At 50.7% G+C, this 13,427-nt stretch overlaps 1 long non-coding RNA gene across 2 annotated transcripts; it reads right to left on the bottom strand.

Annotated features, from left to right (window-relative positions):
- Positions 1 to 597: 597 nt before the first annotated feature.
- LOC123632268 lies at positions 598 to 5,835 on the bottom strand. Of its 2 annotated transcripts, none has more exons than XR_006733325.1 (3): positions 4,743 to 5,835; positions 3,976 to 4,191; positions 598 to 623 (listed from the first exon to the last, which is right to left on the bottom strand). It is a non-coding gene; the product is annotated as an uncharacterized LOC123632268 (long non-coding RNA). The 2 variants fall into 2 exon arrangements; XR_006733324.1 differs by lacking the exon at positions 598 to 623 and adding an exon at positions 3,303 to 3,619.
- Positions 5,836 to 13,427: the final 7,592 nt, after the last annotated feature.

A 13,427-nucleotide genomic window follows, 5' to 3' on the forward strand; every position in this document is an offset into this window, starting at 1 on the left:
ACGGGGGTCTTGCCTCCCGGCCTCTGTTTTGTATAATACCCATCTTGGCCAGTAAGAATCCTTTGCAGAAGTTTTCTGCGGGTAGCTGGGGAGGTTATTACTTGGTTGTCACAGCCATTTACTCAAGGTCGTGGGTGTTCTTGAGACACCCCTCTGGTGTCTCACGGATCTCTGGTGCTCTCCGAGGATCCGAGCGAGAGGGAGGTGGGCCGCTGTCGTGGAGCGACACTCAGGAGCACCCAGCGACCGGCAGCCTGCCTTTGCCCTGGTCTCCCACAGCCCCCGCCCCGGGGAGGGGCATCTTCTTCCTCCTGGGACTGTGGCCTGAGCCTCCTGTGACTCTGCCTCACTCCCGGATCATTGACCGGCGTGGCCCTGTCTCAGCAGATCTTTAGAAACCAGAACCTGATTTCCTAGCGTGCTCATAACCTTGGCAAAACTGTGCATGTGCACTGAAGTATCCCCCAAATTTCATGTCCTTCAACGTGACCTTATTTGGAAATACCGTGTCTACAGATGGAGTCGGCCAGGTTGAGATGAGGTTGTCCTGGAGTGTGGGGGGCCCCTCATCCACTGTGACTGGGTCCATCTGAGAAGAGGGGGCACATGGACCCACAGGAACTCTGCGTGGAGACGGAGGCGAGGCTGGGGTGACAAGTGACAAGCCGGACACCAGGGCTGAGGCCGCAGAGGAAGCTGGAGGAGATATGAACATGCCCCCCAGAGCCTCAGAGAGCACCAACGCTGCCCACACCTCAGTGTCAGACTTTGGCCTCCAGCACTGTGTGAGAATAAATTTCTGTTGTTGGAGACCATGACACGACGAGCTCATGCCAGAGTGAGCCCGCCTGAGTCCAGCCCCGAGTTCCAAGCTGGCGAGATGGGGCCCCCACCCTGGGGCCGGCCACCTGCACCCAGAGCCGTGACCTGCCCTTGCAGGGCTCTGAGCAGGTCCCCTCCCCCATGCCGTGCCCTGCGCTGCCTGGGAGAGTCCCCCCCCCCTTCCCCCCGACCACCCGGCCTGGATCAGACGCGGCCTGTCCTGTGCCTGCAGCTCATTCTCCAGCCGCTGCCCCCAGCCTTTGTCACCATAGCCCTTGTGGCCTCCTTCTCCCTGTCCTGACCCAGCTCCCTGACAATGAACCTCTAGCGCATTTTAAAATATCACTCTGGGGGTCCTCGTTTATTTGCAATATTTACAGTGTGGAGTCTGGCCACAGCAGATGCTGTGTTTGTTAAATAAATACATGAGTGAATAAATAAAGTACAGTCGTCCTTCGGTGCCCACAGCGATTGGCTCTGAACGCCCAGGCCCTGACATGAACGGCGTGGTGTTTGCATCTGGCCCACACACGGCCTCCCGTGTGCCTTAAATCACCTCCAGATACGTATCAGGTAATACCGAATATAATGTGCATGCTGTGTGAGTAGTTGTCATACTCTTTTTATTTGTATTATTTTTGATTGTTGTATTGTTTTTCCCGAGCATTTTTGATCGGCAGCTGGCTGTGGAGCGCACAGGTGTGGAGCGCCGACTGCCACCCTCGCCCACCTGTACGACAGGTTACAGCTCCAGCGCGCACAGGCCTCCCCTGTTCTGTGCTGCTCAGCCCGTGGCCCGCCCGGGCCCTCCCTGTCCGGCCGCCCCCCATGCTCCCTGCCCGGTGCTCCCCCAGCCACCGCGGGATTCCCGGGGTGTCCTCCTGCCCCCCATCGCACCACCCCTGGAGGGCTGTGCCAGACTCCCCTGCCACCCCTCCGAGGGCCACAGACCCCAAGCCCCTCAGTCCCCGCATGGTCCCCGGCTCTACTGGAACGAGGCCGGGGCTCACTGGACGCTGGACGGCTATCGCCACGTGAGAAATCCTCAGGACGGTTTTTATTTCTCGTGAAGAAAATTCCCCCGCTCGTTACAGAACTGTGTCTGGACATCCCACCCTGACGGTGAGCCCCGCCCTGCCCGGTGGTGACTCGCCTGGCTCCTGCGAATGCCGTGGCTCCCCCCACAGACCACCGCCCTGAAAGGAGCCAAAGGGGCTCGTTCTCTGGGGCTCCCCCCTCCCACCACACAGGACGCAGCTGGGGCTCGGTGAGCACCGATGGAGCCGATACCGACCACGCCGCAGCCAGGCGAGGCGTGTGCTGCCTCCCCACCACACATGCAGCTCACATGTCACTGGAAGTCACCCTGTGGCAAGACTGAGCTGTCCCCAGAGCACCAGAGGACACCGTGCAGTTCAGCAGTGACCAGAACACGCTCTGTGATTTCTTCACCACCATATTCTCACACTGTCGTTAAACACACGAGACACGATGTAATTCAGCGTGAGTTCAGACATCTGCTAAAAATCCTGAGCAGGAGTTTGAGAGACCGTATGTAGAGCGCATGGCACGCATCTACACATCTAGCTGAATTTTTAAATAGCAACATGAACATCTGGTGCAGGAATGTGGCTTCTTCCTGGATGAGCAGGTTTCAAATGCCGAGCTCTGTTAGGTACCTTGTGTGAGGCCGAGGCTCTTGTAATGGAGAGTTTTCGCCAAGGTTGCTACTGCGTTACGTACCATAAGCACAGGCGACAGATATTTATTGACTTATTTATGTTGCAGGAATATTTATAACAGTTAAGTGTCTCGAGTCAGTCATTTCCTTACGCTTATTACTTTAAAATGTGATCTTTTGACATTCTTTGAAGGCAGACTGACATGCAATTAAATATAACATGACACAGTGTAATGCCGTTATTTTCTGGGAACAGGTTTCAAAGTGCTGTCAACAGGAAAACATTCCCATCTGGCCTGAGATTGCAGCAGAGCCTTGAAACGGTGCCTCTCCTGTGTGGCAAAGGCAGGTCAGCACATCTCACTCTGAGCTTCTCGCAGCCGTGAGCAAGGTTGTCAAAACAATTTTGCAAAAAGTGAATCCACCCAGGAGGCCCCAGAGTCCCGCTCGGTAGTCGAGAAGAGCCTTGCCGGCGTCACTCGCGCCGGGGTTGGCTGTGCTGCAGGTAGCTGGGGGCCCCGGGGTGAGGAGTCCCAGAAAGTGCCCCGGTCTCAGTGCGCGAGCCGGGCACAGGCCGCTGGGAGAGCCCTCGCCTTCACGTGCCCTGCACCAAATCCCCGTGTCTGGGCAAGGAGCTGGGGAGACAGAGGGACTGAGGATCACCTTTCCTCGAGCCGCCCGGGAGGGCAAGGTGCAGGCTCCAACGACACGTCTGCAGGGCCGCACGGGTCGCCCCTTCCCTCCGCTGGCCCTAAGGTTTTGTTCCATGGACTGAAATGTCTCAAAAGCGTCGATGTTCGCTGGATTCGGTCAGAAAGCTTCACAAGCTGGGCCCCCCTTCCCCAGCAGCACCCCAAGTCTATTTGAGACTAAGCTTTGGAGCGCAGCTTTGCCTGGGGTCTGGGAACACTCTGTGGCCTCCCTGCCGTCCCCTGGGTCCCGTCCCCCTGTCACCCACAGACTGGTGGGAGGAGGCGCAGCCTCAGTGCAGTAACACGCCTTGTCAGAGGTGGGAGCAGACGAGGCTCCTGTTCTGCTGCGTCTGTGACGATGACAACTGGGAGTCGGATTTGAGAGCAGTTTCAATGCAGATTCATACAACGTTTGCGGAAACTTCTAAAAATTAGAATGTTTGCTGTATGTATGGCTGGTAGCTTGATGCTGTTGTGGTGTTTCAGAATAGTTTTAACAGCTAATCCACTTTTTTTGTATATGCTTTCCCAAAACACTTAACTATGAGTTACAAGGAGCCATGGAGAAAATGGGAAAATGAACCCTTGTGTTCGAGGAGCTCCCGGCCGGGGCTGCCCCACGCACACATGGTGGCCTCGCCCAGCCTCTGCCAGCAGGGCCCAGGGGGCCTCGGGGTGGGGGTGGGCCTGCACCAGTCCCCAGGTCCCTGGGATCTCTTGAGGGTTTGGGGTCTTTCCTAAGGTTGGGCAGGGCTGAGGCGAGTCTAGCAAGGGACTTACCCGTCCTTGAGGAAGACCTAGTCCAATCATGAAGATTTACAGGGGGCTTTGCAGGCTTCTAGGTTTGGTTTCACAAATAGTTCACAACTGGGAAGGTTCCATGTTCTTACGGAGTTCACATTTTATTTTAAAGTTTGATTTTCCATTGCCTTTCTCTTCCCCTGGCATCACTCTCACTGTCTGGCTCTGTGTATCTCCCTGGATGCAACGAGGACCCTGGGCACACGTACAAAAGAAAAGGAGAAACATTGTCCCACAGCCCCGCGCTGCCATCCAAACTGCTTTATCTACCTGCGTGGGCATTGATTAACCTCATTTTTATTATTTTAGACACAGAATTGTTCACATGGATGGTGATGGACATCACCATTCAGATCACTGATGACAAATTTTTAGTGGACTAGATCCATGGACAAAGCCCCAGATGAAACCAGGAGTGTTCGAAGTTGGCCTTCACCCATCAGGTAGAATCGCTTGGTCAGATCCGCACTCACCTGAGTGCCTTATTCGAACCCCCCCACCCCCGCTGTGTCCCTAGGAGCCCCAGGGCCTGACTGGAGTCACGGCACAGGGAGGCTCCCACCGGTGCACGGCCCTGCAGGGGCTCTAAGATTGCCCGGGCGAGGCTTTTGCTTGTAAATGACCCATTGCTGGCCCCTTTTTTTCCTAGGATTTACCAAAACATCTTTACACATCTAGACTAAAATCGTCCACAGGTAGATAGCAAGTTCATTCACCTGTGGCTCTACCGTGACCCTTACTCCCACCTTGAGAGCCAGGACACCTGTCCACCTCTTTTCTCCTGCGATCTCTCATTCTTCACGACGCCACAGGGATTGCCTCCAAGAGCTCTAACATCTCTTCGCCAAGATCTTTGCGATCATCTGGGCCTGACAACTTCTATCCTGTTGCAAAAAGCAGGTGTCCCATGTTATTTTCTCTTTGAGATTTCAGTTCTCACAAGTTTTCTCTGTCCTTTCTGTTTGAACACCATTTTTTTACATAAAGGAGATGAAAAAGAAAGTATAAATTGAGTCATTCTGGTTTCTTCTCCATCTGTTAACATCATACCATCTGCCCCTGGTTCTTGCATTAAACCGAACGAAGGAACACGGAAGGCCTCCGATGACTCTAGACTGAAACTTCTGTGGCCCTAGAAGCAGAGGAAAAGAACGCAGCCAAGGGTGTGATGAATTCTCAAAGGCAGAATGGAGGAGGCTCGGGTGCTGGCTCTGACTCCTTGCAGACCCCAGACGCAAAGGGAGTCTGTGTTCACGCTCTGGTCCTTTCCGTAGGCCTGCACTAGCTGCCGTATGCTTCTGGGAGGAAACACAGGGCAGGAGACCCAGGCAAGCCCCCCCAAGGGACACAGCAGGACCCAGTCTGGCTCCCTCACCTTTTCCAGTAAACAGCAGAGCCATTGGCTGCCAAGAGGACAGGAGACTGTCCCCAGCCCCAGATCTCAGGCAGAGACCTGCTGCGTCCTTGTGGGGGGTGAGAATGCAAGTCCTGTGCCTCTGAGCAGTTGCTGCAAAGTCTCCAGCAGGGATAACTGCTAAGCAGATAGGTTCAGTAAACTGGGATTATGGAAATATGTTCAATTCATCCAACAGAAGGCAGAACAAGAAAAAAAAGGAAGAAAGTACAAATAGGACACAGCCACATCAATAATTATATAAAACATAAACAGTCTAAATGTTCCAGTTAAAAGGCAGAGATTATCAGACTACATTAAAAAAACAATACCCACCAATATGCCGCTTATCAGAAATCTACCTCAGAAGACAGCTTGAGGCCGGGCGCGGTGGCTCACACCTGCAATCCTAGCACTCTGAGAGGCCCAGGAGGGAGGATAGCTTGAGGTCAGGAGTTTGAGACCAGCCTGAGCAACAGTGAGATCTCATCTCTACTAAAAAAAAAAAAAGAAAAGAAAAGAAAACAGAAAAAAAGAAAAAGAAAATTAGCCAGAAGACAGCTTGGCAGCGCTCTGGTCGGTTAGACACTCTGCATACAACACAACAGACCATTCCTAGGTATTTACCCAAGAGACATGAAAGCACATGAACACACAAGTTCTGTATGTGAACATCTAAAGCAGATTTATTCATCATAAAAACAGAAACTGAAAACAACACAAATGTCCATCAGCTCTAAGTGGGAAAACAAATTGTAGTGTCCCTACCTGGAGCAGTACCCAGCAGGAAAAAGTGTCCGTGGGGACTGAAGTGAGCACACGCTGTTGGAAAAGAGGCACCAGAGACTTGCTTAGTGCAGAGTCGCACAAACCTGCAATTTACAAAAACACAGTATCTGCAAAGCACCACAACGTAAGTGCAATACAATGAGTTATGCCTGTACTACATGCTACAGTCAGAACAGAAAAAACAAAGAACAAAGAAATAAAAGATTGTATTGGAAAGGAAAAAACCAAAACTGCCATTATGTGTAGTCAATATGTTTGTCTGCATAGAAAATATAGGACATTTTTATTACCATCTTTAAAAGACTTTAACAAGATTTTTGGATACAAAGTCAATAAACAAAAAACAATTGTAGGATATCCAATACCAGAAAAGATGAAGTGAGAGGGACCAGATTTACTGTCCTGCCTGAAAATACCAAAACGAAGATAAAAACAGACAAAAATAGCTGAGATAGCAGTTTCCAAAGCTGGGCACAGGCAGTGAAGAACAATCATCCTGAGAGCTGAGAAACAAATGACGAAGCCCCAGACTTGCCCAGCTCAGAGACTCGGGAGATTCTCCAGGATGCAGGGAATGGAGGGAGAGCTCAGGTGGACCCTGGTGGGATCCCAGAGCTTAAACATGCAGATGTGAGAGCACAAGACAGCAAGGTGGCCGGAGTTCAAGGACAGAGTAGCACCTCCGATGAACCCCAGGAATACACAAAAGATACCCCTCAAGCATTCAGCAGAGTCCTGGTCAGCACATTCATGTGTGGAAACCATCTGGGGCCAGGATCAGAGGAAGGATGGATAGACAAGTGTCTGAATACAAAACCTCATGCTCCACAGGACACTGGGCGGAGTAGGCAGGTCCTTGCCTCAGTAATACGGAAGAATTAGCCCTCAAGTAAACACAGCCCTGTCCTGCCTAACAAATATTAAAAGCAAAACTGAAAGGATCAGACTATTTCCAAGTAACATAACTATGTCTCAGAACAAAGCCCAAGAATATTTTTAGGAATATAAAAATATCCAGCACCCAGCAAGGTAAAATTTACAGTGTCCAGCATCCAATAAAAGATATAACGAGGCATGCAAAGAAGCAGGAAAATGCCATCACAATGAGGTGACAAGTCAGTCCCTCTAAGCAGACCCAGCACTGACACAGGTGTTGAAAGAGCAGGCAAGGGACAAAAACTGTTGTACCATTTATTCCACATGTATAAAAATCTAAGTGGAGACATGTAAGATATTAAAAAATCCTAAATCAAACTTCTGGAGATGAGAAGTGCAATGGGTGAGATTAAAAGTACTCTGGATGGGATTCATGGAAGATGAGTTTACCAGAAAATTAGTGAACTGAAAAATATGGCAACAGTAACTACCCAAAGTGAAACACAGAGGGCAAAATGACTCTAAAACATGAGGAGTGTCAATGATCTACGGGACAGTTTCGAGTGACCTCACATACTCGCAAGTGGAATCCACAAAGGAGAGGAGGGAGAAGGTACAAAAGAAATATTTGAGGATACAATGGCTAAATACCTTCAAATTTGGTAAAAACTATAAACCCACGGGTCCAAGAAACTCAATGACCCCCAGCATTAGAAATATGAATAAAACTATACCAGCATACATTATAATGAAATTGCTCAAAACCAGTGACAAAGAGTAAATCTTACAAGCAGCCAGAGAGCAAAAGATGCATTATATGCAGCGGAGCGAAAATGAGAGAGACAGCAGATTTGTCTTTGGAAAGGACGCAAGCAAGATGACAATTGAGTGTCGGCTTTAGAGAACTCAGAGGAAAAACACTGTCCACCTAGGATTCCATGCCCAGTAAAAATATCTTTCAAAACCAAAGTTGATATATATAAACCTTTTCAGAAATACAGTAGTTGAAAGAATTCATTGCCAGCATGACTGTGTTAGCAGAACTGTTAAAAGGAAGTCCCTTATGCAGATTGGAGTTGACACCAGATGGTGTCAATGCAGCATGAAGAGCAGTGGAAGTGGCAACTACCTGGGTAAATACATGAGATAATTTTCTTATTTTTAAATTTCTTTAAAACATAAATGAATGTTTAAATGAAAATGTTAACAAAACATTATAGGGCTGATAATTTATATATAAAACAGTACAATGTGTGCCAACGATAGTATAAAGCCCGGGAAGGGAAAATGGAAGGATACTATTGTAGGTTTGTGAGTTACACAGGAAGTGGTACAGTATCAGGGAGGCAGACTGTATGTTGTGCACTATAAACTCTAAAACAACAACTAGACTAGGAAAAATAGTTATAACTAATAATACAAAAAAGAAGATAAATGAAATAACAATTACACAATTAATTCAAAACAAGGTGAAAAGAACAATAAACAAATAAAGAATATAGTGAGATGGTAGACCTAAACGTAACAATATTAATAATCTCATTAAATGTAAATATTAATAGTATAACACTCAATTAAAAGACAAGTATTGTTACACTGAGTAAAAAAGCAAGACTCAACTATATTCTACCTATAAGAAATATACTTTAAATATAAGGAAACAAGTAACTTAAAAGTAAAAGTATGGATAAAAATATACCATGCTATTACTAGTCAAAAGAAAGTCGAGTGCCTATACTACTGTCAGAAAAAATGAAATTTCACAGCATGGATGTTGCCAGGGATAAGGAAGGTCATTTTATTAAAAAAAACAAGGGGGTGGGGAGATCAATAAACTAAGAGGACATAACAATCCTAAATGTTCAGGCATTCAATAACTGAACTTGAAAATGTATGACGCAAAAACTGATAGAACTGCAACAGAAATAGACAAATACATAGTTACAGCAGGAGATTGTAACATACTTATTTATGTTTAGAATTAACAGACAGAAAATCAGTAATGCCATAGGACACCTGAACAACTCTGCCAACCAATTTGAATTTTTGGCTTTTATAGACCACTGCATCCCACAGAACATTTAGGACTATGACCATATTTTAGCCCTAAGGCAAGTCTTTATACAGTTAAAATGACTGAATCATACAGAATGAATTTCTTACCACAATATAGGGAAATCTGCAATCAGTAACAGAAAGATCTCTGGAAAAAAACTCTGAAATTTTGGAAAATAGCTTCTAAATAACCCATGGGCCAAAGAAGAAATTAAAGCAATGTTATAAAATATCATGAACTAAATAAAAATTAAAACACATATATCAAAATTTGTGAGATGTCACTAAAGCAGAAAGTAGGGGGAAATTTACAGCACTAAACACAGATTTAAAAAGAAGATAGATCTCAAATTAGTGATTTTAGCTTTCACCTTAGTAAACTGGAAGTCACATTCATCGGGTGCCGGTCATGTGGGGGGTGGGGGGGAGGGTAAACTCACAACTAACGGTTGCGGAGCGCACTGTGGGAGGGAAGGGCACGCTTGTAGCTCTGGCTTGGGTGAGGCTAAGGCCTTGTATGTAACCAAAATGTTTGTAGCTCCATAATAATCTGAAATTTAAAAAAAAAAGAATATGGGTTTTTCTAGTCTTAATATGCAATGCAATGTTGTGGATTTCTTTCCTAAAATGGTTACAGCATTTCACGCTGGCTGGCTCCCATACAGGGAGATGGATATTCTTTTCTTTGGAGGCTTGAATACTTTTCATCTTTAAAAAAATCTCTAATAATATGCAGCTGCTTCTTTTTTAGATAGATTCAAATTTCAAGGCTAATTGCCTGAAGGGAACGGTGCAGGCTGGGGAGGGTGGCCGTGCTTCCATGAGAACGGCTTCATGGGAATGGAAGAGCCACTGGGATTGACCTCCCCAAAGCCAGGCGCCACCTCCGTCCTGGGGACCACAGGGAGCGCTCATGGTTGCTTGTGAAAAGAGTGAATGAATGAATGAGTGAATGAATGCATGAATGAGTGAGTGAATGAATGAATGAGTGAACAAGTGAATGGGGACAGGGAAGGGGCTCACGAGAGAGGCTGAGGACACGCAGATCAGCCTGTCCCCTGCCGTCCCCAGGAGTGTGAGGAGCCCTGGGCTACGGGGAGGCCGAGGGAGTCCACCTCCCTGGGTGTCCCGGGCTTGGCAGGTGGCCTTCCCGACGCCGTCACTGAGTTACACTGGATGTTCAGCAAACACGCAGTACGGGGTCTGAAATTCAGCAACTGCTTTAAAAAAACAGAATTCTCCATGTTTAACGGGATCCTTCTGCTCAAGTGAACTGCAAATGCCTCACCAGGCCGGCCCACACTCCTGTGAAGGCTCGCAATAATAACTGTGTTTATTTTCTTTTTCTGTTAAAAAAAGAAGTTGCAGAAATCTTAAGTGATCTTTATTTCTCTTCAAAGAGCAAAACAGCTTTGCAGGCAGACTTGGGAGCCAAGACCAAACGGGTCACAGAAAGCACTTCCTTGTCCCTGAACACTCCCTGCGGCCTGGCTGCTGCTCCTGCAGTGAACCCTGACCTGGAACGCCCGTCTGGGGTCCTGGCCAGGGCCGGGCCTGGCTCCAGCACTGTCACTGCCAACGCACTGCCCGTCCCCACCGGGCCCCCCACCGGGCTGTCCTGCCAGCGCAGTGATGTGAGCTGCTGCCCCCGGCCCTGGGCAGGTTCCTTGACCTTCTATCCAGTGACTATAAAGAGCTCCTGCCTCACAGCACAGCTCTGAAAATTAACTGAAATACTGCACTTAGCATACACAGCGCTTACCCAAGAGCAGCCACTTAGGAAATAGTTATTTCTTACAATAATAAATAACAACCCACGCCCGTCTTGAGTTTCCTGCTTCCAAGGTCCGTAGGGTGGGTGGGCCCTCTGGGTCCCCTCCCCACCCTGTGGGTGGGCGGCCTGTGCACCCCAGGCCCCTTGGACTCTGTGCTGTCCCCAGCAAGGCCCCTGGGCCCCAGCCCAGCTCAGAGAAGTGGCCACCTGTTTCCAGAAGTGCTTCGACCCCGACTCCGTGTTGGGTCCACTCAGTCTGACCGAGAGGCAGGTCTGGGATGAGCCCAGAGCGAGAGATGTGGACGCCGTGTGCTCAGGCCAGCGGGAGCAAAGGGAGGACACGGGGGGCTGCAGGGACGCCCCCCTGGCCGGGGGCAGAGAGACGACCCCCACCCTCCACCCCTGCACTCCGGGCAGCAGGAACCAGGGGGCTGGCAGACCGTGGGGCGTCTGCACCCTCCCCGGCCAAGGCACAGGGAGGGTCGTGGAGATGGGTGGGGGCGCTGGGCTGGGCAGGGAGTCCCGACAGCTCTGGGCGAGGGCAGTGCGGGCCCCTCGAGTGGGACCCCCCCAGGAGGTGGGCGCCACAGCCATGGTTCTCCCCAACTCTGACTCTGCCACATGGCCCCTCTCAGGGCCCCCCGAATTTGGGGACCACGTCGCACAGGGCGTTCTTGATTCTTTCCACAGGTAGCAGATGTGAGCCCCGCCCTCACCCCGACTTTGGCGCTCTTCTCCCCACCTGTGCAGGGGGCAGACAGCGCACAGCAGGGCCCCCCGCGGACCCGGAGCCTGCAGCAGTGCGGGGGGCCTCTCCTGGTCCCGCTTGTGGGGAAGGGCCACGCCCCCCGTCCTGCCCGAACCCCGTCCTGCCACCACGGCCGCGTGTTCTCGTGAGGGGGCCAAGCGGGGGCCGCAGAACCATCTCTGAGCCCGTCTCCCTGCTCCACCCACCCCCGCGCCCACACCAGGGAGGGCCGCCCACGCCCCGTCCCACGCTGGGCCCAGAGTCCTCCCACACGTGCGTGTGAGTGTCAGAGTCAAGGGTGAGAAAAGCTGTGTGCGGACATTTGGGGGACAGGAGACCACGCTGCTTCCTTTGCTCATCTGACAACCACTGAGTGTCTGCTCAGTGGCTCCCAGTTCAGTTACAAAACCCGAGTCGCTCCACCGTGCTCTGGAATAAACACGCAGCCACCCTGGGGGCACGAGCTCCTCAGACGTCGTGAGCACCCACCACGGGGCCCCTTCCACGTGCACCACGGTGTGAGTTTATTCATCCTCACAACAGTCCTGTGAGAAGATACAGGCATCCCCTGCTACACAAGTGGGGAAAGCAAAGCACAGAGAGGTTAAGGAACTTGTCCAGGGTCACACAGCTAGTGAGCAGCAGAGTCAGGACTCAACCCAGGTATGCAGGTGCCAGGGTCCCTGCTCCTAAATGCTTTGTTAGCTGACTCTGCCACTATATGAGGGATTGATGAGTGTGAATTCTGCGGACAGATGAACCCGGTAAGCTTAACTACAAATTATGGTAGTCAGTGGAAAATATGAACCTCATCTAAGTCCGCGATGCCGGCCAGCTGGGCAGTGAACGTGCGAATGGCGGAGTGGGCTGGGGGGCTCGGCAGTGCTTGGAGGTCAGGGTTGCTGCAGGACAGTTCACCTGACCCCTAGCTCCTCTGTGCTCCCCTCAAAGGCTTCACAGAAATGCCTTTGGATCAGAGTTGGTGACAAAAGACAGAGTTTGATGAACAACTCAAAGACTTACGGGAAAGGAATTGAGCGCAGTTAATGTTTCTGCGATTAGAATGCGGGAGCCTCGGTTTGCAGACACTTCACCACCCGCGAACATTCTGCTCTGCGTGGGGGAGGCAAACGCGCACCCCTTCTTCCCCGGCCCCGGGAGCGACTAGAGTTCAGGAAGGTGTTCGGCGCCGGAGCCAAGCAGGTGAAGGCGTCCAGCCACCTGGAGGAGGGTCCTCCCGCCTGCAGGGGCCCGGCGGTCACAGGTGGCTTTGTGCAAGTTAAATTTTTAAATTTTCTTGTGCTCATGTTGGGTAAGGAATACTTGGTAATTAAAGAAACAAAAGACTGTACAGCTTCGATTAAAACTGTCTTCCAATATCCCTGATTTAATTTAGTCCCCGAACTTCTCATGCAGAAAAGCAGCTGCCTTCTGATGCGGCTTCGGGAAAGAGGGAGCAGCTCCGGATGAGGCTTGGCGGCGGGTGTGCGCGGCGGGGCGGGGCTCGCCCTCTCAGCTGGGAACGGGGCAGGGGTCTGGGTGGGTGGTGTGGGGAGGGCCGTCTGTGCTGGGTGCTTAGCAGTGAGGGACAAGGACAGCTGCCTGTAGGGACAGCCACCCTTCACCGCACCCCACCCCCTGCAGCAGAAAGGAGGATGTTCACACATCTCAGGGGGCACAGAAACCCCGGAGAGGGCACTGGGCAGCCGGCAGCCTCGCCAGGGGCTGGGCTCTGTCGAGACGCTCGGAGAAGGCGGCACGGGGGGACGGCGCGGGGGGACGGCGCGGGCTGGGAG

The sequence above is a fragment of the Lemur catta genome, chromosome 2 (assembly GCF_020740605.2).
Source record: "Lemur catta isolate mLemCat1 chromosome 2, mLemCat1.pri, whole genome shotgun sequence".
Classification (NCBI taxonomy): domain Eukaryota; kingdom Metazoa; phylum Chordata; class Mammalia; order Primates; family Lemuridae; genus Lemur; species Lemur catta.